Source organism: Ranitomeya imitator, chromosome 3 (genome assembly GCF_032444005.1).
Source record: "Ranitomeya imitator isolate aRanImi1 chromosome 3, aRanImi1.pri, whole genome shotgun sequence".
Lineage (NCBI taxonomy): Eukaryota > Metazoa > Chordata > Amphibia > Anura > Dendrobatidae > Ranitomeya > Ranitomeya imitator.
The window spans coordinates 356,142,299-356,167,771 of record NC_091284.1 but is presented as its reverse complement, the minus strand read 5'-3'; the positions used below and the strand labels follow the sequence as shown (position 1 = coordinate 356,167,771).

At 40.4% G+C, this 25,473-nt stretch overlaps 1 protein-coding gene across 3 annotated transcripts in view; it reads right to left on the bottom strand.

The window, feature by feature from the left end:
• Positions 1–25,473, bottom strand: part of COL8A2 (collagen type VIII alpha 2 chain) — a 425,675-nt gene that overhangs the window by 348,584 nt on the left and 51,618 nt on the right. For 2 of the 3 annotated variants that reach the window (XM_069756855.1, XM_069756857.1), the window contains exon 2: positions 22,936–23,047. The exons of the other annotated variant lie outside the window; for it this stretch is intronic. The gene's annotated coding sequence lies outside the window, so the exon portion shown is untranslated. The remainder of the gene's footprint in view (positions 1–22,935; positions 23,048–25,473) is intronic. 3 annotated transcript variants of the gene reach the window in all.

The window sequence follows — 25,473 nt, the reverse complement described above, 5'->3', positions numbered from 1 at the left end:
GTTCACTGAAGGGGTTAACTAGTGGGACAGTTTTATAGGTCGAGTCGTTATGGACGCGGCGATACTAAATATGGGTACTTTTATTGTTTCTTTTTATTTACATAAAGAAATTTATTTATTGGAACAATTTTTTTTCTTTATTTAGGATTTTTTTTATATTTTTACAGTGTAATTTTTTTTTTTTTTACTTTTTTACTTGGTTCCAGGGTGGGACATCACTGTATAGTGTCAGGTCACTGATCTGACACTTTGCAGAGCACTGTGTCAGATAAGCAATGTGACAGGCAGTGCAGGAGGCTTGCCGGCGCCTGCTCTCAGCAGGCACTCGCAAGCCACCTCCCTGCAGGGTTCGGAAGGACCCCTGCGGCCATCTTGGATCCGGGGCCTGCAGGGAGGAGAACGGAGGAGACCCTCGGAACAACACGATCACATCGCGTTGTTCCAAGGGTGTCAAGGAAGCACGCAGAAAGCCCCATTCCTGCGTGATGCTTCCCTTTGCCACGGAACGCTGCGATCATATTTGATTGCAGTGTTCCGGGGGTTAAAGTCCCGGGAGTGGTACGTGACCACTCCTAGCACATAGTGCCGGATGTCAGCTGTGATAATCAGCTGACAACCAGCCAAGATCGGCTGCGCTCCCCCCATGAGCGCGGCTGATCGGGTATGACATACTATCCCGTCCATGGGAATTAAGTCCCAGGTCATGAGGTAGGGATAGTACGTCCAATGGCAGCAATGGGTTAATGTCTAATCAGAGTATAACCATTTTGATTGCAACTGTGTATAATCAGTGCTGCTGCTTCAGCTACTTGTAGCAATAGTCGTAGCAACTGACAGTAGAGCATTTACAGTACAGACCAAAAGTTTGTAGACACCTTCTCATTTAAAAATTTTTCTGTATTGTCATGATTATGAATATTGTACATTCACACTGAAGGCATCAAAACTATGAATTAACACATGTGGAATTATATACTTACAAAAAAGTGTGAAACAACTGAAATTATGTCTTATATTCTAGGTTCTTCAAAGTAGCCATCTTTTGCTTTGATGACTGCTTTGCACACTCTTGGCATTCTCTTAATGAGCTTCAAGCGGTAGTCACCGGGAATGGTCTTCCAACAATCTTGAAGGAGTTCCCAGAGATGCTTAGCACTTGTTGGCCCTTTTGCCTTCACTCTGCGGTCCAGCTCACCCCAAACCATCTCGATTGGGTTCAGGTCTGGTGACTGTGGAGGCCAGGTCATCTGGCGTAGCACCCCATCACTCGCCTTCTTGGTCAAATAGCCCTTACATGGCCTGGAGGTGTGTTTGGGGTCATTGTCTGTGGAAAAATAAATGATGGTCCAACTAAATGCAAACCGGAAGGAGTAGCATGCCGCTGCAAGATGCTTTGGTAGCCATGCTGGTTCAGTATACCTTCAATTTGAATAAATCCCCAAGAGTGTCACCAGCAAAGCACCCCCACACCATCACACCTCCTCCTTGCTTCACGGGGGGACCCAGGCATGTAGAGTCCATCCATTCACCTTTTCTGCGTCACACAAAGACACGGTGGTTGGAACCAAAGATCTCAAATTTAGACTCATCAGACCAAAGCACAGATTTCCACTAGTCTAATGTCCATTCCTTGTGCTCTTTAGCCCAAACAAGTCTCTTCTGCTTGTTGCCTGTCCTTAGCAGTGGTTTCCTAGCAGCTATTTTACCATGAAGGCCTGCTGTACAAAGTCTCCTCTTAACAGTTGTTGTAGAGATGTCTGCTGCTAGAACTCTGTGTGGCATTGACCTGGTCTCTAATCTGAGCTGCTGTTAACCTGCGATTTCTGAGGCTGGTGACTCGGATAAACTTATCCTCAGAAGCAGAGGTGACTCTTGGTCTTCCTTTCCTGGGGTGGTCCTCATGTGAGCCAGTTTCTTTGTAGTGCTTGATGGTTTTTGCCACTGCACTTGGGGACGCTTTCAAAGTTTTCCCAATTTTTCAGACTGACTGACCTTAATTTCTTAAAGTAATGATGGCCACTCATTTTTCTTTACTTAGCTGCTTTTTTCTTGCCATAATACAACTTCTAACAGTCTATTCAGTAGGACTATCAGCTGTGTATCCATGAGACTTCTGCACCACACAACTGATGGCCCCAACACCATTTATAAGGCAAGAAATCCCACTTATTAAACCTTACAGGGCACACCTGTGAAGTGAAAACCATTCCCGGTGACTACCTCTTGAAGCTCATCAAAAGAATGCCAAGAGTGTGCAAAGCTGTCATCAATGCAAAAGGTGGCTACTTTGAAGAACCTAAACTATAAGACATAATTTCAGTTGTTTCACACTTTTTTGTTAAGTATATAATTCCACATCTGTTAATTCATAGTTTTGATGCCTTCAGTGTGAATGTACAATTTTCAGTCATGAAAATATAGAAAAATCTTAAAATGAGAAGGTGTGTCCAAACTTTTAATCTGTACTGTACATTGGTTGGCAAACATCTGCACCAAGACTTCACCAAGCAAAGAACACAATGTCCCTCCTCACCCCGTGAGGAGGTGGGGAGGGACATTGTGGTCCTTGTGTGGCAGCCATATCCTTCATCCTCACTTCTGGTAATATGTATTATTATTTTTCCATTTGACTGTATGATTAGGTAGCTTTCTTTGAACCAGATAGCATAGGTATAATGCTTGCCTACAAGTTTTGATTAACTATTGAATATTGAGATACGCTTGTCCCTGATATGGGCTCTTTACAGTGTAAACTACATATTACAAATTAGCATCACCCCTAGTTAGAGCGCTCTAGTACTCTACTGTATTGTCCTGTATACTTATTGTTTTTTGTAAATTTAATTAAATAAGGAATTCAATATTTTAATTCACTTTCTGGATCTCTTCGTTCGGAAATGTTTATATAAGTCCAAATATGATGATTACTGAATAGGGTGTGTGGGGAACATAGGGGTACACTGCAAGTACACATCATGCCAAAGATAGGAAATGTGATGGGGGCACAGTATAGCGACTGGGCACAATAGGGGAACATAGTGTGAGAGGACAGTGTGAAGAGTGTGGAAAGAAAAGGGCAGTATGGATGGCATGTATCATAAATGGGATAATGTGTGGGTCATATTTTTTGCTGGGAATATAGTGAGTTATTTAGGGTCTTAGCATAGGGCAGATGTTTTTATTCAGGAGCATTATAATAACACTGCTATTTTTAAGGATATCACATGGGGATGTGCTGCAGAAGACCAGAGAAGATGGAAGTCTGCGGAGATGAGCTGTGGAAGTCATAACAGTATCTGGAAAAGTTGAAGAAAACGACTCCAATCAGGCACAACGTCATCTATAAGGTACTTGAATGCAAGTTATTTTTGTGATACTAACTAATTCTCATGTATACTGTGGTTCCTGTACGGTCTGCAGTCTGATGATGACTGGCAACAGTAACTCCCAATATCTCCTTACCACCGCCAAAGACATACTGGAAGTTGTAGGTCCATGCGATACAAATGTATATGGGTCTGACCTGACATTACAATCGATGTACCATGTACTGATGTGGTCTTAGGGATTTATTCATGTACTGATGGTGGTCCAGGTGATGTATTCATGTACTGATGGCGGTTCCTGTGATGTATTTCTATACCAATGAGAGTTTTGATGTTGTGTTTCAGTACTGATGTGGGTTAAATGGATGTATTTCTGTGCTGGTGGTTCTGATGATGAATTTTTTTCTACTAGTAATTCTGATGATGAATTTTTGTACTGCTGGTGGTTCTGATGATGAAAGATGCAATCTTCTGCAATGTGTAAACCGGTGGCAGACATTTTATGTGATTTGTGCAAAGCAAATAACAATTTTATTCAAATTCTAATTTTTGTTCATATTCGATTTGATTAGATTCGAATTGGTTATCTCATCTCTGTACCATTACTAGAATATCTATAGCTGTAATCTAGACAAACTTTAACATATAATAAAGCTGAGTTCACAGTCAATTTGTTTCCTTTCTGAACCTGAAAAAATAATTCTAAAACAATTGATAAACAATTACTATGGGGGAAAAAAGTATTTAGTCAGCCACCAATTGTGCAAGTTCTCCCACTTAAAAAGATGAGAGAGGACTGTAATTGACATAATAGGTAGACCACAACTATGAGAGTTAAAATGAGAAAACAAATCCAGAAAATCACCTTGTCTGATTTGACAAGATTTATAAGTATTTGGTCACCTAAAAACATGCGAGAATTATGGCTCTCACAGACCTGTAACTTTTTCTTTAAGAGGCTCCTCTGTCGTCCACTCATAACCTGTAGTAATGCCACCTGATTGAACTTGTTATCAGTATAAAAGACACATGCCCGCAACCTTAAACAGTCACACTCCAAACTCCACTATGGTGAAGAACAAAGAGCTGTCGAAGGACACCAGAAACAAAATTGTAGCCCTGCACCAGGCTGGGAAGATTGAATCTGCAATAGACAAGCAACTTGGTGTGATGAAATTAACTGTGAGAGCAATAATAAGAAAATGAAAGACATACAAGACCACTGATAATCTCCCTCGATCAGGGCTCCATGCAAGATCACTGATAATCTCCCTCGATCTGGGGCTCCATGCAAGATCTCACCCCATGGGGTCAAAATGATCTTAAGAATGGTGAGTAAAAATCCCAGAACCACACCGGGGGATCTTGTGAATGACCTGCATAGAGCTGGGACCACCGTAATAAAGGCTACCATCAGTAGCACACTACGCCGCCAGGGACTCAGATCCTGCAGTGCCAGACGTGTCCCCTTGCTTAAGCCAGTACATGTCCAGGCCCATCTGAAGTTTACTAGAGAGAATTTGGATTATCCAGAAGAGTATTGGGAGAATGTCATATGGTCTGATAAAACCAAAGTAGAACTGTTTGGTAGAAACAAAACTGTTGTGTTTGGAGGAGACAGAATGCTGAATTGCATCCAAAGAACACCATACCTACTGTGAAGCATGGGGGTGGCAACATCATGATTTGGGGCTGCTTCTCTGCAAAAGGGACCAGTATGACTGATTCATATACATGAATGAATGGGGCCATGCATCATGACCTTTTGAGGGCAAACCTTCTTCCATCAGCAAGGGCATTGAAGATGAAATGTAGATGGGTCTTTCAGCATGATAATGATCCCAAGTACACCGCCAGTTTTATTGAATTGGACTGCCTAACTGCTTGTTTAAGTGGCTGAGCACCTCTTTGTAATCAAAAGTAGAGTTTATTTTTTTAGAAAATGCATGACGAGTGGACCACAGTACTGAATATGAAAAAAGGTAGTGCCAAGTTTTTTTGCTTTTTTTCCATTTTTTTCATTTCTTTAGCTGGACAGCAAACACAACCATAATGCCAGACTGGACGTCACTACAGGTCCCAGCCAACCTAGTCTCAGTTGCTGGACATAGCCTGCGCCACCCGCAACTTCCGGTCAATAGCAGAATGAATAAGGTGGCATCTGATTACAGACGCAGACATCCCAGTAGCAGGTGTTAACATGCTGTAGACTAAAATTACATCAATATTAGGAAATGTGTGTAATCGTATCTCAATCTCTAGATTATTGTAGGAATAGAAGTAGATACTCATAGACAAAATAACATATGCTTCGTACAGACCTAGTTGGCACGCAGCATTATTACCAGTTGTGGGTGACCACATGTAATCCGGAACAGCAGTTATTTATAAGGAGAATGAAATTACTAGGCATTCAGTTCACATCTGCCCACTTATTACTATGCCTTGTCTGGTGGTCAGGTCTTGGATGTCCTGAGGTTTCAGGCCATTACTTTCATTTACATGAACTTTCAACCAGATGCTTTAAATTGATACTGTGCTTCCCAACAGTACCACCACAAATGTTGGTGATGAAAGAATACAGAGAAGAAAAAGGATATGCAGATTTAAATTTCTTTTTATCTTAATAGCCCATTTATTGCAGCTAATCAGTGCTTACACCATTGTATATTGCACATGCTAATTCTTCATATGGCCATTACGAGAATAGGGATAATGTCTCAGAAAAAAACATTACGAGACTAGGGATAATGTCTCAGAAAAGACCATTATGAGAATAGGGATAATGTCTCAGAAAAGAGGGGTGAAAGTAGAATAGAGAGGATTCTGCAAAAACAAAGTGTCAGCAGAGCAAAGCAAAATGAGGAAACATGGCATTATTATTCTTATATCCCATCACAACTTAGCTAATAAAGCAACCAAAGGTATCTTAGGAGTTGAAGTATTAAGAACTTTAATATAGCGACCCGGAAATGGCTGCTGATTACACATTGGTAATCTCTTTTAAGCATAGCACAATTTATACTCACTCATATCCCTTGAAGAGTGGTTAATTCACTTGTAATGTTACGATAGCAGAGAATTTCATTTCCTCTAAATTCGTAATATAGATTTTATGAAAACTTAGTGTCCAATATCTAAGCTATAGTAAGAAATGGGGAAGGCGGCCAGTGTTAATCTATAAGCTTTTCTTAGACAGAGGTTTAGCCATAGTCCGAAACCATTCTTATTGATGAGATATATGGTAACAAACACTGCCCACATAGCAGTAACCTCAAGTTCCATCACTGATGAAGGTTGAGACATTTTTGTTACAAAGACGGTCATTGCACTTTAAAGCACCAGGACGTTTTTTTTGTGTTTGTTTTTTTTTAAGCGCTGGCTTGGTGTCACTAAGTTTCCTGGCCCTAGCATTATACTTCTGATTGAAGTCAGATTTAATGATCCCAAGCTCTCAATTTAAGTCTATGAGAGCCTCTTTCTGACTTACGGATTTAATGAAAAAATGGAAAATAGCCTGGTGATGAAGTGGTTAAAGATAACTTGGTGTCATCTGGTAGATAATGTACTAAGCAGGTAAATTGTTTTAAAATTTAGTTTCTTTGCCTCTGAAAAATGCATTTGTTCACTAAGTGTATTATTTCACTTTTTTTCTATTACTTGTGGTAAAGTCCATCTCTAACTGCAAAGACATCAGATAGATCATTGGAAGTGTAATCGGGTGTTATAGGCTCGATTATTAAAAAGCCTTTTTGCTAAATCTATAATTGAATTATTTTGGGGACTTTTAAAGTTTCCTTTTATTTCTTTGGCTTCGCTTTTTATTTGACTGTAGTGTAGGAACTCACTGGACAGTGAAGACCCTTAATGTGGGTGCGAGCTTTGTACCTTAAACTTATTGGTAGATAACATTCACTTTTATGCAGCAGTGTTTGTAATGTGAAGAAGTCAAGAGAAAAAGCTCTTTATGCTTACAGCAGATGATGGGTTACTTGCAGGTCTCAGCCAGGGAGTAAATGCAGATTGTAGAAACTAGAAGAGGTTGCACAGATGATTGCCAGCTGAGAGAACAGAGGAGATAAACCCTAAGGGTACCGTCACACAGTGCCATTTTGATCGCTACGACGGCACGATTCGTGACGTTCCAGCGATATCCATACGTTATCGCTGTGTCTGACACGCAGCAGCGATCAGGGACCCTGCTGAGAATCGTACATCGTAGCAGATCGTTTGGAACATTCTTTAGTCGCTGGATCTCCCGCTGTCATCGCTGGATCGGTGTGTGTGACACCGATTCAGCGATGCGTTCGCTTGTAACCAGGGTAAACATCGGGTTACTAAGTGCAGGGCCGCGCTTAGTAACCCGATGTTTATCCTGGTTACCATCGTAAATGTAAAAAAAAAAAAACACTACATACTTACATTCCGGTGTCCGTCAGGTCCCTTGCCATCCTTGCCGGTGACGTCACCGCTGTGCTGTGCTTTCACTTTACGGCCAGCAGTCACTCAGTGCGGGAAGCAGACGGCAAGAGACAGACACCGGAAGGTAAGTATGTACTGTTTTTTTTTTTTTACGCTGGTAACCAGGGTAAACATCGGGTTACTAAGCGCGGCCCTGCGCTTAGTAACCCGATGTTTACCCTGGTTACCCGGGGACCTCGGCATCGTTGGTCGCTGGAGAGCTGTCTGTGTGACAGCTCCCCAGCGACCACACAACGACTTACTAACGATCACGGCCAGGTCGTATCGCTGGTCGTGATCGTTGGTAAATCGTATAGTGTAACGGTACCCTAATAAGGCACAATGTAAATTAGCACAAAGCTCATTTAATACTCAGACATAGATAAGTGTCAGTATCGGCCTTAAAATGCCTTAGGTGATGATGTCACTGGAGTTCACCAGGCAACTTGTAAAACACAACATGGAAAACAGCAAAGGGTGGTGGACAAAGGGGCAGGGAGCAGAGCCAAGCCCTGGAGACAAGACATGTGTTTATCTCCAGGTCTTTCTTTTCTTTACTCCTGCTCTCCTATCAGTAAAACTGCATACAAGCATAACAGATCTGGCAATTTCTTAGGGTACCGTCACACTAAAACGACGCTGCAGCGATACGACAACGATGTCGATCGCTGCAGCGTCGCTGTTTGGTCGCTGGAGAGCTGTCACACAGACAGCTCCCCAGCGACCAACAATACCGAAGTCCCCGGTAACCAGGGTAAACATCGGGTTACTAAACCCTGGTTACCAGCGTAAAAGTAAAAAAAAAAAAACACTACATACTTACATTCCTGTCACGTCCCTCGGCGCTGTGCTTCTCTGCACTGACAGTGAGCGCCGGACAGCCGGAAAGCAGAGCGGTGACATCACCGCTGTACTTTACGGCTGGCCGGCGCTCACCAGTCAGTGCGGGAAGCTGAAGGCGAGGGACATGACCAGACACTGGGAATGTAAGTATGTAGTGTTTTTTTTTTTTTACATTTACACTGGTAACCAGGGTAAATATCGGGTTACTAAAGTTTCAAATGATCTGCTACGACGTATGATTCTCAGCAGGGTCCCTGGTCGCAGTAGCATGTCAGACACAGCGAGATCGTAAGGATATCGCTGGAACGTCATGGATCGTGCCGTCCTAGCGACCAAAGTGCCACTGTGTGACGGCACCCTTAGTCAAGGCACTCAATCCATTTGACAATGGCAGGAGCAATGAATTCTGGTTAGTGAAGAAAAGAAAGTTCTAGCACCATTAGTGCTGTGAGAATGCTATTACCTATTTAAAAAAGTGGATGACAAGTTACAGAACATGAGACTAGGAACAGTTCTTAGACAGTAGACTGTTATCTGCACCAAAAGAAGTTTTAGCTTGCTATAATAAATAACGACAAAAGACCAAACTTTTCTTACAGGTCTTGTGTGAAGGTACACTTCAGCATCTACTATATAATTATCTAAGGGTCACATCCGTCTGTTTGTCTGTCCCGGATATTCATTGGTCGCGGCCTCTGTCTGTGATGGAAATCCAAGTCGCTGATTGGTCTCGCCAGCTGCCTGTCATGGCTGCCGCGACCAATCAGCGATGGCCACAGTCCGATTAGTCCCTCCCTACTCCCCCGCAGTCAGTGCCCGGCGCCCGCTCCATACTCCCCGCAGTCAGCGCCCGCTCCATACTACCCGCAGTCAGCGCCCGCTCCATACTCCCCGCTCCATACTCCCCGCAGTCAGCGCCCGCTCCATACTCCCCGCAGTCAGCGCCTGCTCCATACTCCTCTCCGGTCACTGCTCACACATGGTTAATGCCAGCGGTAACGGACCGCGTTATGCCGTGGGTAACTCACTCCGTTACAGCCACTATTAACCCTGTGTGACCAAGTTTTTACTATTGATGCTGCCTATGCAGCATCAATAGTAAAAAGATCTAATGTTAAAAATAATAAAAAAACAAAAAACCTGCTATTCTCACCCTGTGTAGTCCGACGATGCGCTCGCGCCTGCCGCCAGCTTCCAGTCCCAGAGATGCATTGCAAAATTACACAGAAGACTTAGCGGTCTCGCGAGACCACTAAGCGATCTGGGTAATTTCACAATGCATCCTGGGAACGCAAGATGGCGGTAATCGCGCGCATTGCCAGAGGTTCGCTGGATCTATGCTGGATCTCGCTGGGTGAGTATATAACTATTTTTTACTTTAATTATTTTTTTAACAGGGATATGGTGCCCACACTGCTAAATACTACGTGGGCTGTGTTAGATACCGCATGGCTGCTATATACTACCTGGCCAGTGTTAGATACTATGTGGGCTGTGTTCTATACTGGGTGGGCTGCGTTATATACTGCATGGCTGCTATATACTACGTGGGCAGTGTTGTATACTATGTGGCTGTGTTCTATACTGCGTGCTATATACTACGTGACCACTGTTAGATACTATGTGGGCTGTGCTATATATTATGTGGGCTGTGTTATATATTATGTGGCCAGTGTTACATACTACGTGGGCTGCGTTATATACTGCGTGGCTGCTATATACTGCGTGGCTGCTATATACTGTGTGGGCTGTGTTATATAGTACGTGGCTGTGTTATTTACTACGTGGCCTATATTAACGCATCGGGTATTCTACAATATGTATGTATGCATATAGCAGCCACAGGCCACATAGTACTCCTATATACTACGTGGCCTGTGGTATATACTATGTGGCTGCTATATACATACATGCATATTCTAGAATACCCAATGCGCTAGAATCGGGCAACCATCTAGTTGATAATATGGGTTTAGAATTTACATAGGCTTACGAACTCTAGACCTTTTGCCCTGTAACTGCAGATATTCTGTATTATTATCACTAGATCACTCAGATTCCCATATGGAAACCACTCTTCTGACAATCAGAGTGACATGCCTTTACTATATATTCTTATTGAAAAGCTGATAGTTCCTGTAAGAATCTAAAAGGAGGCTCTTATTATATTAAAGATAGAGTCGTTGAACGTGCTGCATATATTACAATAATAGCAAAAATCATCACCTTTTCTACAGGCTCCACATAGTTAAGTTCCTCTGCTCCCTGCCTCCCCTTCTTTATATGATAGAGTACCTAATGTACAATAAGCCCATTTACATTCCGACTGCATTCCCCGTGTAAGCGCTGTGGATTTTCCAGGCTTTATAAAAATATGAAAAGAATGTTTTTAATGAAATTAAGTCTTCTGAGCCTGGCTGTTTCATAAAAGACTAATTTGTAGGTGAACACACAGCCCAGACAAATCAGCACAAAGTCATTTTTCCCTTCGGGACATTTCACAAAAGAATGTAACAGGAAGGAGAGGGTGTGCCCTTGAGGTGGGCAGCTTGTCTATGAAGCTAGAGACAAGAATGCCCAATAAGCCTGGCACTTGCTGCTTAATAGACTATTTAGAGCTTATTATATAGGCAGTAATTGGATTACTACACAGGAAAAAAATCTACGGATTCAAAGGGGTGTGGAACGATAACTTAGGAGTGAGCTTCCTTTCCCACTACTAACAGTTTTCCAAGTAAAGGCCTGTGCTATGTCTAGAAATCAGGAAGTGTATACTGCACGGTGGCACAAAGGTCTGCTGCGCTGGGAAGTGAGGGTTAACCCTAGCATTGTTATAGCAGTAAAAGACTAAGCTAACTGTGTTAGCATTGGCAGTGATGGTGCTGGCTATAGTCTCTGGGTGTTGGATTGGCAACTCAATAAAAAAAGCTAATAAGTCATGGCCCGTCATGTGAAGTTATAATGAATGTACACTGCCAATTATGCCGCATTCAGCAGAATGCTAAACAGTAGCAGAACATTATGTCCTGGGAGGATATAGACTGCTTTTTACACTAACCTCACCACCACTTCTATATTTTATTGTACTAACCTAACACTAAATTTTCATTTCCAATTATACTGAGAGAAATATGAAATACTTGTAGATACGTTGCACATAAAAGTGGATGCATTCTGAAATACGGAAACGAGTGGTTGATTACGGTTAAATGGATTCCATCGAACTTCTCCAAAAATGGCGGTTGAAACTGTAGTCCTTAAGGAGGAAATGCTTGCTTTTTTTCTGGTATTTTTTTAAGGGTATTGGTCACCAGATTTCACAATATAAACTGCATACATTATTAAATAGATCTCTGAGACTTGTCGAGGCTGGTGTAATTAGCGAATATGCATGCCTTTTGCGGTGTTTTTCCGGAAGTTTCTAATTTGACATAACTGTGGTCATTTTTGCAGCAGCTTCGCTGGCGTCTTCTCTTTGTATATGTAAACTTCCAAACAGACATATGGGCCGGTCACTTGTTTTATCCTTTTCACTGCCTAAATATGTAAAAAGAAACTCAAAGGAATGGAACATATACTGTATACAGCGAGTTGTTTTGACATTGCTATGCATATGTTCGTTCTTTCTATTTGGTGTTTTTGTATTTAGCGCTTTTCAGGAGGACTCCAGGTAAGATCCCCCTAGAAAAGACATTGTGTGCACATTCCCTTATTTTAAGAGTCCATATCAGAATGCCTGGATGATCATGAACTTAAAGGGGTTAGAAGGACTTAAAGGGGTTGTCTGGTCCAAACCGATAAGTCTGCAGTCACTCTGCGTGACTGCAGACTTATGAATCCCCCCAACACACACACTGTGTGCTGCAGAGATTTGCTGGTTTCAGAACTGGGAACTGATGGTATGTATGAGTTATTCATACCCCCGGCCAGTGGGGCGGTCTCACTCTACATACACTTGTATGGAGCAAGGCCATGCTCTCTAGTCAGCCACGCCAACCATATGGCCCCGTCACTGGCCAGGGGTATGTAGAACTCATACATACGCTCTGCTCCCAAGTCTGAAACCAGCGTATCCCCGCAGCGTTGAGTGACTGCAGACTTATTGGTTTGGAATGGACACCCCCTTTAAGCTACAATTCTGCAATCACTCTAGATTGCATTCTCTGGTGCCACATTCCAGCTAGATTGTGTGAGACCTCGCTTAATGCAAATGCATTGAGCAAGGTCACACACATTTAGTTGGCCCGTGACGGCATGTATGCAAATCACATCCTGTGCAAATCACATCCTGTGATCACATAGCATGACTGCAGACTTGTAGCTTTAGATCTAACAATCCCTTTAACCCCTTCTTGCTGAAGTCTATTTTTACCTCCTGGCAAAGCCACATATTTGAAATCTGACACGGGCCACTTTATGTGTTGGTATCTTTGGAGTGAGTCAATATATGCCCCTAAGAGAGCTTTTTTCATAACACAATGTCCTTAATATTCATGGTGAATTTAGGTCCATACGATTTGTGTTTATTTATGAAGCTTTCACCCCCAAAAACTTCAATTTTCAATTTTCAAACTTTTAACTTTTATGCCCTTAATACAGATCATACTTCACAATATAGGTGAAAATTTAATTTACTACATGTCTGCTTTACCTGAGCATCATTTTTTTTAAAGTATATTCTCAAGAAATTCATTTAGGGCCTTAGTAACCATATTAACCAACAGGTCAGGGGTGTAACTACAACAGGTGCAGGGGTTGCAATCGCACTCATGCCCTGGAGCCTAGGGGGCCCAAAAAAGTCCCTTTGGCCTATAGAAAAAGACTATTGCTATTAAAGATTTATAATATTTGGGGGCCCCGTTTGAGCTTTCGCATCGAGGCCCATTAGTTTCAAGTTATGCCACTGCCTCAGGTGCTTTATAAAAGTTTATAACATTGGGAGGTGATACTGATTTTTTTTCTTCTAAAATGTTGCTTTAGGCCTACATTACCCATAAGTGGCCAGAAACTACTGAAAATGAAGGTGTGCTATTTACCTTTGGGCGTGCAATTTCGATAGGAATAAAATGCTGTCAACATGTTGCATTTTAAGAGCCATAAAGATGCCAAAGCAACAAAAACCCAACAAGTAACATCATTTTTGAAATTACATCCCTCAAGGAATTCATCAAGGGGCGTAATGAACATCTTGGACCCAGAGGTGATTAACAGAATTTCAATTGGCTAGAAAATGAAAAATTACATTTTTGTCCACTAAAATGTTGCTTTAGCCCCAAATTTTCATTTTCACAAATGTTTAATAGGAGAAAATGGGCCACATAATTTGTATCACAATTTCACAACGCCAATTACTCATTTGTTGCCGAAAATACTGTTCCAGCACACTGCAAAGCTCGAAAGAAACATGACGCCATTTTTCAGACTTCGCTAGAAAGGATTGCAGATGCAATGTCTCATTAACAGAGGCCCTGAGGTGCCAGAATTGCATAACCCCCCAATGGACCCTATTTAATAAACTACCTCATATTTAAGAGGTGAGATAAGGAAAAGTGGAACTCAGACTTTGCTACGCAATTTTTCCCAATGGCAATACCCCATATATAGTCAGAAACTACTGTTTTGGAACATGGCAGGGTTAGGAATCAAAGAGTGCTATATGACTTTTTCAGTGAAGAGTTTCTGAAATTGTTTGTGGGTGCCAATAGCAAAGACCCTGAGGTGCCAGAACATCAGAACACTCCACCTTAAGTCACCTCATTTTGGGAATTACACCCCTCTGAGAATTCATGTAAAGATATAGTGAATATTTTGATTAAACATGTCTTTTTGAGAAACACAGTGTGTGTCACAGATTGAAAATGATAAATATGCAATTTTTGTGTCTATACAATGTGCTCAGCATGTGCTTCTGTATGCATGTACCCCGTAAATTGTTAAGTGGTTCCTGCCCGCTACAGTAATGCCAGACCTGTACACAATAACCACATTTTTGACACACTGTGGAGCTCAGAATGGAAAGGGGACATTTGGATTGGGGAGTACAGATTTCGCTGACTTTTTTGGGATGAGCCATGTCACTTTTCCAGAGCCTTTCTGCTATAAATAACATAAAAACCTCATATATTTCTATTGACATACAGTATCTAAGTTGTCATCTTTTTTTTGTGGGTTGAGTTGAAGTTTTTTTGGTACCATGTTTTGTATATAACATTTTGGATAATTTTTAAGGGTAGGTTCACATTTATCCTGTGCTCTACACTCAGCAATTATGTTGAGGTTTCCATATAAATCTGCAAAATACATGATTGAGACAGAAAAATTCACTTTAACAAGGCAGATAAAGACAATTTGGAGCCCGTCTGGCCTTTGTTCAGCGGTGTCCATCTTTTTAGTGGTTCACAAGATTATGCTCGACTGCACTTTTCTGCATGCCTAAAAAGATAGTTCCCTGCCAGGAAAGAGTCCAGATGGAGTCTAAAGTGACTCTGTTTGCCACATTAAAGTGAATTATATCTGAATAAAGCTTTTCAGAGATTTAGTCAGAAACTCCAATGTAAGTTTTCATCGTTAATAGGTTTTTAGGTTTTGCCACTTTTACACGCTAAAAAATGCTGTTTTGCAAAAGTTCATCTTTTTGCTTTGCCATGTCATGGGAACTATAACGTCTTTTAGTTTTCCACCAACATTCCAAAACATAGTTTTCCACCAACCAACCAAGCTTATTTTTTGAGGGATAAATTTAATTTTTTATTTATATCATTTTGAGATACATATTTGTTTTAAAGGGAACCTGTCACCCTCAAAATCAAAGATGAGCTAAGCCCACCAGCATCAGGGGCTGATCTACAGCATTCTGTAATGCTGTAGATAAGCCCCTGATGTATCCTGAAAGATGAGAAAAAGAGGTTAGATTATACTCACCCAGGTGTGGTCTAATCCGATGGGCATCGCGGTCCGGTCATGGGCCTCCTATCTTCATAGGATGACATGCTCTTCTTGTCTTCACACTGCGGCTCAGGCTCAAGCATACTTTGTAAGCCCTGTTGAGGGCAGAGCAAAGTACTGCAGTGCCTCTCTGACCTTTTCAGGTACCTGCGCACTGCAGTACTTTGCTCTGCCCTCAACAGGATAAAGTACACCTGCGCTGGAGCCACAGCATGAATACAAGAAGAGGACGTCATCGTAAGAAGATGGGAGGCACTGGACCGGACCGTGACGCCCATCGGACCGGACCGCAGCGGGACCGGCCCTGGGTGAGTATAATCTAACCTCTTTTTCTCATCTTTCAGGATACATCGGGGCTTATCTACAGCATTCCAGAATGCTGTAGATAAGCTCCTGATGCTGGTGGGCTTAGCTCATCTTCGATTTTGGGGGTGACAGGTTCCCTTTAATCTCTTTCTATTTGTTCCTATTCCGATTTTCGCGAGGCAGAATGTACAAAAACAACAGTTCAAGAATTGTTTTAAATTATTTTTCAACACCATTCACCATGTGGTAAAACTGATAAGAATAAAATGTTATTTTTCGGCTTAATACGATTACAATGAGACCGCATTTATAAAGTTTTTTTCATGTTTTGCTACTTTTTCGCACTACCTGTTCTTTATAGAAAATTCATCTGTTTTTGCGTAATTATATTCTGAGAGCTATAACTTTTATTTTTCAGCTGACTAAATAATGTGCCTGCCTGATTTTTGCAGGGCAAAATGATGTTTTCAGGTGTACAATATTTTTTATATGTGTTTTAATTCACTTTTGTGCAGTGGTCTGATGAAAAAAAGCATTTTTGTTATTTTTTCTATTTCTTTTTATTTTGTTCACATTAGGAGTTAAATAATATGATAGTTTTATAGCTTGGATTGTTCTATCAATAAGAAATACTTTTTTTGTTTTAATATAACAAAAATATGTTTTTATTGTCAAAACATTTTTTCTGTTTTTTATTTTGTATTTTACTTTTTTATTCTTGATTTTTAAAACTTTTTTACTTAGTCCCATTATGGTAATTACATTTTCACTTATTTGATCAGTGGCCTAATACTTTGCATTACTCATATATTGAAGTGTATTAGACCTGTCAGTATCATAATAACAGAAGGCCTGTGAAACCCTGTTCGGGGCAAGGCCTAGCAGAACAACATAACTGGCAGACACAGAGGCCACTCTTTGACCTCTGCTTGCCATAACAACCACTGGTACCCTAAAAAAAAAATGACTGCATCCTTTTTTGACTGTCCACACTTCACAACAACCTAGGACTGTTTTTAATTAATGCTGCAACCTACCCGCCCTTTAAATGTGTAGGCTTATATAGTCCAGGAAAGCAATGTTTGATGGGACAATAAACCTAACATTTATCAAAGTAAGGTCACCTTGCAGTGGTTGATGGACACACATAAATTGGCCAATTTATGTGCTAAGCACATTCATTTGTATAAGTATATTCTATGTAGCAGTAATGCAGTTTAATATAAAATATTAAATATTAAATGCTTGCATTCATTTTACCGCTTATAGAGTGCTGGTCAGTTTTTTTGTTTTTGTAGTTTACTATTGGAGGTTGTGACTGCCTCCTTTTCTAACTGAACACTCCTCCCATCAGTCTAAGAGCACTTTTCACATGTCCTGATATTTCCTTTTCGGTACTGAAAAAAACAGTACTGGAAATATCAGTATTTGTGTGTACATGTGTTTCATACTTTTGGCATATGTGTGACAACCATGTGCCGCCTGTGTGCCACATCAGTATCACACGTACCAGCGCCTGGGAAAAGCTGGCACATTTTGCGCTGTTCTCAGATACCGGGTGATGAAAACAGCTCACATCATTGTCCCCTGCTCTGCCTGCGATCAGCGCTATCAGGATACAATATTGAGAGTTGTATTCAAGTGTAAATTTAAGAATAAAATATAATAATAATAATAATAATAATCTTTATTTTTATATAGCGCTAACATATTCCGCAGCGCTTTACAGGTTGCACACATTATCATCGCTGTCCCCGTTGGGGCTCACAATCTAAATTACAACAATTTCCCTCACCTGTCCAAAGTTGAAAGAATCTAGTTCCCCACGCCATAATCCATGTGGCGACCGCTCACGCTGAAGTGCTGAGGAGAATGACTCGCTGCAGCGAGTTGGTTGGGTTTTTTTTTGGAGACCAAGGCTTCAATGGAACGGGTGCTAGGCAAGTATTTTTGTTGTGTATTATATTCTGTTGTTTTATTTTTGCTATGTGAGTATAATTGTTTGTTATTTTTAACTAAAAAAGTAAAACTGTGTGCCTTTTTATTTCAAATAAAAGACATTATTTTGGCTTTGTGTTTAATAAGGTTAGTAATAGATAGTTGTCTTACAGTCGCTTCTCCATTACTAACCCTTGGGCTTGTTGTCACCTGACAATACAAAGGTGACATCAACTCTACAAATATGAACCCCACTTGCCACTGTCACAGGGCAAGTGGGAAGAGCTGGGCAAAGCACCAGAATTGGCGCATCTAGTAGATGTCCCATTTCTGGGGCAGCTACGGGCTGCTATTTTTAGACTGGGGGCCAATATCAGTGGTCCCTTACCAGCCCAAGAATACCAGCCCCCAGTTGTCTGCTTTAGCTTGGCTGGTTGTCAAAAATTGGGGGAACCCCAAGCTATTTTTTTTTAATTATGGGACCCCTCTATTCTTGTTATCAGCCTAGCTAAAGCTGACAGCACAGGTTTGCAGCCTGCAGCTGTCAGTTTTGCCTGGCTGGTTATCAAAAATATAGGTGAACACACACAACATTTCTTTTTCTATTTATTTATAGAGCAGCCGCTGTCTTCTCTTGCTGTTATTAGCAGCCGCAGGTGAAGGCTGATGGTGGTAGTAGTCCTATCAACAGACACCTGTGACTGGAGGGAAGCTCCCAATTTCAGACAGGTGAGGGATATTGTTGTTTTTTATTTTTGATTGCTTACATGGGACAAATGCTTCAGGAGAATTGGTGTCTAGGTTAGTAGATTGTGATTTTTTATTTTATTCTTAACTTTCACTTGAATACAACTCTCAACATTGTCCCCTGCTCGTGTTGATCGCAGGCATCCATGTGTCATCAGTGTGCTCGTGTGTGGGAAGTTTTACAGCCAGTGCTGAAGCTAAAAAATGGATATGTCAGCGTGTTTTGCATACTGACATGTGCACAGACTCATTCACTTGAATGGGTCTACGTGTGAGTCTCCGGTACATGTGATATATGAAATACATATACCAGTTAACCATTAAGCACTGTGGACTCTCAATTCTAAATATTTTTCCAGTACATGTGGAAACTGTCACCGCACAAATCGGGAACACTTTTGTGTGAAAGAGCCCTAAGGCTGTTTTTAGCTAATGCTGGATCCTCCTCCCTGCCCTTTATAATAGTAGGCTTATAGCCTTTGATAGGTATGTTTAATAAATATTAGGTTTAGGGTCCCATCAAAGAAAGGTCACCTTGCAATGGTTGATAGGCTCATATGTATTGGACAATTTATGTGCTAAGTACCTTTATTTTTATAAGTATATTCTATATAGCCATAATGCAGCTCAATCGTAGTGAGAGAGGGAACCACTTTTCTCTCACAACCTTCTAAATATTATTATTGATATTGACCATGGCATCCAGAGGGTTAAACAGCCAGAGATGGAGCTGCATGATCTCGAGTGTTAATTAACTAGAGCTCACAAGGTGTTTGTGATGGGCACAGCTCCAGGGCCATCATGAAAATGAAGATATACCAGTATATTTATTGACGAGAATTCCTTCCTGAATGAGATGTACTATTATGTCTTATGTCAGAAAGGGGTTAAAAGGAGCTGGTAGGAAAAATTTCAAACAAAAATTATATAGCCATCCTGACATGGATTTTCAAAATAAATGCACCAGCATTACAAGCTCTAAGAGATATATTTAGCAATGTATAACAATTGTGTGATTAAATATGGTGACAGATTCTATTTAGCTGTTGTTTGCTAGTTAACATGTGACTAATGAACATGAAGCTCTGTCATTTTTGGTCGCTGAATGCTTACCTTTATATGCTTGTTAGAGTGGACCTTTGTATGATGTTGACCAATCATAAGAAGGAGAAGTGTCATATAGGGGTAAAAAAAGAACATGGACACAGAAGGTCAGATCTCTGCAACTATTATGTAGAGTTGAGGGATCAGGGAAATGCTGTAGATATAGTATATATTGACTTCAGCAAAGCATTTGACAAAGTATCTCACACCATCCTTATTGAAAAAATGACTAAGGATGGGCAAGGCAACTGTTAAGTGGATTCATAAAAGGCTTAGTGATCAGACCAAAAGAGTGGTCGTAAATGGCTGCACATCCAGTTGGAAGAATATCTCAAGTGGGGTACCACAGGGTTATGTCCTGGGCCCTGTATTGTTCAACATCTTTATCAATGACTTAGATCTGTGTTCCCCAAGTTCGGTCCTCAAGAGCCACCAACGGGTCACGTTTTCAAGATTTCCTTACTATTGCCCAGGTGAGAATTCCATCATCTAGACAGGCAACAATTCCATCACCTGGGCCATAATAAGGAAATCCTGAAAACACGACCTGTTGGTGGCTCTTGAGGGCTGTAGTTGGGGAACACTGACTTAGATGAAGGAATTGAGGTACACTGATTAAATTGCTGATGACACAAAGCTAGGAGGGATAGCTAATACTAGAGAAGAGAGAGAGAAGATTCAAAAAGATATAAATAAACTGGAGCAGTGGGCAGCAACTAACAGAATGGTTTTTCACAAGGAGAAATGCAAAGTACTACATCTGGGCAATAAAAATGGGCTAAGCAACAGCACATGTGAAAAAGACTTGGGTATACAAATAGATCATAAACTGAACATAAGTCAACAGTGTGATGCGGCAGCAAAAAAGGCAAATGCAATTCTGGGATGTATTATCAGAAGCATACAGTCTAGATCGTGCAAAGTCATTATTGCCCTTTACTCCTCTTTGGTCAGACCTCATCTAGAATACTGTGTCCAGTTTTGGGCACCATATTTTAAAAAATACATCAACAAACTGGAGCAAGTTCAGAGAAGAGCGACCAGAATGGTGACTGGTCTGCAAACCATGTCCTATGAGGAACGTTTACAGGATTTGGGAATGTTTAGCTTGCAAAAAAGAAGACTGAGAGGAGACTTAATAGTTGTCTACAAATATCTCAAGGGCTGTCACATTGTAGAAGGATCATCTTTATTCTCATTTGCACAAGGAAAGACTAGATGCAATCGGATGAAACTGAATGGGAGGAGACACAGATTAGATATTAGAAAAAACTTTTTGACAGTTAGGGTGATCAATGAGTGGAACAGGCTGCCAGCTCTACTCTGCCTCCCCCACACTGACTGCTGTGAGATGAAAGCTGAAAGTGTTTGTAATCTTACTCATCTCTGCTGTATCTCCTTCCTCCTACACTGACTGCCTTGAGATAAAAGCTGAGAGAAAGGCTGTCTATCATTACATGTCTCATATGAGAAGGCAGGTTATTTTGACCTTCTGGCAGCATGTTCTTTTTTTCTGCAACATGACGTCACCTGCTTATGATTGGATAACTTCATACAGGGTAAAAAGTACACATCTACAAGAACGAATCCTTGGTAATGCCCCATTGGGCTTATCATAAATTAGAATCTAAACTTTACAAGCTAATATACCTGCAAAGGAGATAATAAATGAAAACATAAAAATGCATTTTATTTTTTTCCATTCCTAAAACTGGTGAAATACCATCTTTAACAGTGAGGTTTTTGTCCACAATCAGACATTTTTAAGTACACAAAGTCATGTGTTTTTTCTTTTCTTTTTCTTAACTTACTATGACACAGCACATTTTCATTTTGTAATATAATTCTTTTAATCTTATTCTTACTTGTTATTTGTAAGTACAGAGTTTAAGATTGTAAAGGTCATTTGATCTTTAAGCTTTTTCTTTAACATTACAGTCTTCAACACATATAGTTTGTATTTCAGCTACAATTCATTATTGCCAGCTACCAAATGTTAACGAAGGAATTTCATCACTTTTGATATATTGCAATAACAATCAACAGCAGTAATTCTACATTTATTCAAGCTGACCCAGTGTGTATTGTGTGAGTATGAGAAGTCTGTACTTCAGCAGACTCAATTACGAGAAGAATAGGAAGCCTGTGTGGGCATCAAATTAAACATGGGCCTCATTTAATTTCCTATATGCACTCAGATCATTTTTAGGCAAGTTAAAAGTCTTTTAAAAGCACAATTTAAACATTTAGTTAAACAGTACTGACTTCTATGAAAATGTAAGTCTGATTATTTCTATAATTAGAACTTTTCATCAGAGTATGCTGTGGGATTTTCAGATTTCAATACTTTTGAAAAAAAAAAAAAGAAAAATGTCATTCCATTAACAGACTTTTAGAACTACTATGTCTTCAGTAGTCATTTTATTGGCAATTACAGGGGTTGACTTCAGTATTTAGAAAGGTAAAGCTTCAAAGTAGTGTGAAAACAAGCAACTTTGCAAATTCCCTCCTATTATGAATCCTCTGGCTGGATCTGACTAGCCTCAATGATCCTGCACTTCTGATGTGCTGCAAATAGCAGCCTGACCAAGCTAATGTTCACGAGTGCACCACTCAAGACAAAGCGGGAAGTAGGGGGCTGAGAGTGGTATGTCCTGAAGATGGCACAACAGAACAACACTTTAAGTGGGCTTTGACGGCCTGAAAAAGGACAAGAGATCCATATAAAAGGGAAACTTCTATCTCAATAAGCCACATGGCTGTTGATAAAGAGGTCCATTTCAAATACTATAGCTCCATAAGCTTGGGAATGCTACAATACAAATAAACTGAGCTTTTACTCATGCTCTTGGGGTCCAGAACTGCCACTCATCATTGCTCTGGTCTTCATTGATCAACTGCAGTGGTGACATTACATGTACACTAACAGGACCTCTGAGCTCAGGGATTGACTGCAGCTTTGTCTATGTGATGTCACCACTGCAGGCAATCAAAAAATATTGGAGACTGGTATGAAGCTCAGCTTGTTATTTTTTTGCATCCTTGATCTTATTGTGTAATAATCTTTGAAACAAGACAACCACTTTGATGGTCTATTTACACAGACTATTTAAAAGGAAAGGAAAGGTCATTGGAGAATACAAGTAATCCAGCGAAAGCCACATGACAAAGACCATAGAGTAACATAAGCATGTACAAATCTGAGCAGTCATTATTTGCTGTTTGACCACCTTGGATGTAACATATTTGCATGCAGTACACCTACCAAGTGCAAGGAAAAGGACTGAGGCTTTCTAGTTCTGGAGAATCACTATCTTTAGGGCTGCTTCACCCATATCTTTAGGGCTGCTTCATCCCTACACAATTTTCCATTATTCCTAAAAAAAAAGTCATAAAATTCAAGTATTTTTGATAAATTTTTTTGCTCAAAGTCATTTGTATTTCTTTTAATATTTGAAACATTTGCATTTTCCATATAAAAAGAGCAGAGTTAAACACCATGCCCAAAAATATTAAGTACAGCATCTCCAGTGTCTCTTCTAATTAGTAATGACATAACGGGCCTATTGCTTAGAAGAGAAATTCACAGGTACAGTAACTATGTGTCCTTTGACCATATGGCGCAGTAACTATTTGTCCCTTGACCATATGGCACAGTAACTATTTGTCCCTTGACCACATGGCACAGTAACTATTTGTCCCTTGACCATATGGCACAGTAACTATTTGTCTCTTAACAATATGGCACAGTAACTATTTGTCCCTTAACCATATGACACAGTAACTATTTGTCCTTTGACCATATGACACAGTAACTATTTGTCCCTTGACCATATGGCACAGTAACTATTTGTCCCTTAACCATATGACACAGTAACTATTTGTCCTTTGACCATATGACACAGTAACTATTTGTCCCTTGACCACATGGCACAGTAACTATTTTTCTTTTGACCACATGACACAGTAACTATTTCACCCTTAACCATATGGCACAGTAACTATTTGTCCTTTGACCATATGACACAGTAACTATTTGTCCCTTAACCATATGGCACAGTAACTATTTGTCCCATAACCATATGGCACAGTAACTATTTGTCCCTTGACCATATGGCACAGTAACTATTTGTCCCTTAACCTTATGGCACAGTAACTATTTGTCCTTTAACCGTATGACACAGTAACTATTTGTCCTTTGACCACATGGCACAGTAACTATTTTTCTTTTGACCACATGACACAGTAACTATTTGACCCTTAACCATATGGCACAGTAACTATTTGTCCTTTGACCATATGACACAGTAACTATGTGTCCCTTAACCATATGGCACAGTAACTATTTGTCCCATAACCGTATGGCACAGTAACTATTTGTCCCTTGACCATATGGCACAGTAACTATTTGTCCCTTAACCTTATGGCACAGTAACTATTTGTCCTTTGACCGTATGGCACATTAACTATTTGTCCTTTGACCATATGGCACAGTATATATTTGTCCTTTGAACATATGGCACAGTAACTATTTGTCCCTTGACCATATGGCACAGTAACTATTTGTCCCTTGACCATATGGCACAGTAACTATTTGTCCCTTGACCATATGGCACAGTAACTATTTGTCCCTTACCATATGGCACAGTAACTATTTGTCCCTTGACCATATGGCACAGTAACTATTTGTCCCTTGACCATATGGCACAGTAACTATTTGTCCCTTGACCATATGGCACAGTAACTATTTGTCCCTTGACCATATGGCACAGTAACTATTTGTCCTTTGACCATATGGCACAGTAACTATTTGTCCTTTGACAATATAGCACAGTAACTATTTGTCCTTTGACCATATGGCACAATAACTATTTGTCCTTTGACCATATGGCACAGTAACTAAATGTCCTTTGACCATATGGCACAGTAACTATTTGTCCCTTAACCATATGGCACAGCAACTATTTATCCTTTGACCATATGGCACAGTAACTATTTGTACCTTAACCTTATGGCACAGTAACTATTTGTCCTTTGACCGTATGGCACAGTAACTATTTGTCCTTTGACCGTATAGCACAGTAACTATTTGTCCTTTGACCATATGGCACAGTAACTATTTGTGCTTTGAACATATGGCACAGTAACTATTTGTCCCTTGACCATATGGCACAGTAACTATTTGTCCCTTGACCATATGGCACAGTAACTACTTGTCCCTTGACCATATGGCACAGTAACTATTTGTCCCTTAACCATATGGCACAGTAACTATTTGTCCCATAACCATATGGCACACTAACTATTTGTCCCTTGACCATATGGCACAGTAACTATTTGTCCCTTGACCATATGGCACAGTAACTATTTGTCCCTTGACCATATGGCACAGTAACTATTTGTCCTTTGACCATATGGCACAGTAACTATTTGTCCCTTGACCATATGGCACAGTAACTATTTGTCCTTTGACCATATGGCACAGTAACTATTTGTCCTTTGACAATATAGCACAGTAACTATTTGTCCTTTGACCATATGGCACAATAACTATTTGTCCTTTGACCATATGGCACAGTAACTAAATGTCCTTTGACCATATGGCACAGTAACTATTTGTCCCTTAACCATATGGCACAGCAACTATTTATCCTTTGACCATATGGCACAGTAACTATTTGTCCCTTAACCTTATGGCACAGTAACTATTTGTCCTTTGACCGTATGGCACAGTAACTATTTGTCCTTTGACCGTATAGCACAGTAACTATTTGTCCTCTGACCATATGGCACAGTAACTATT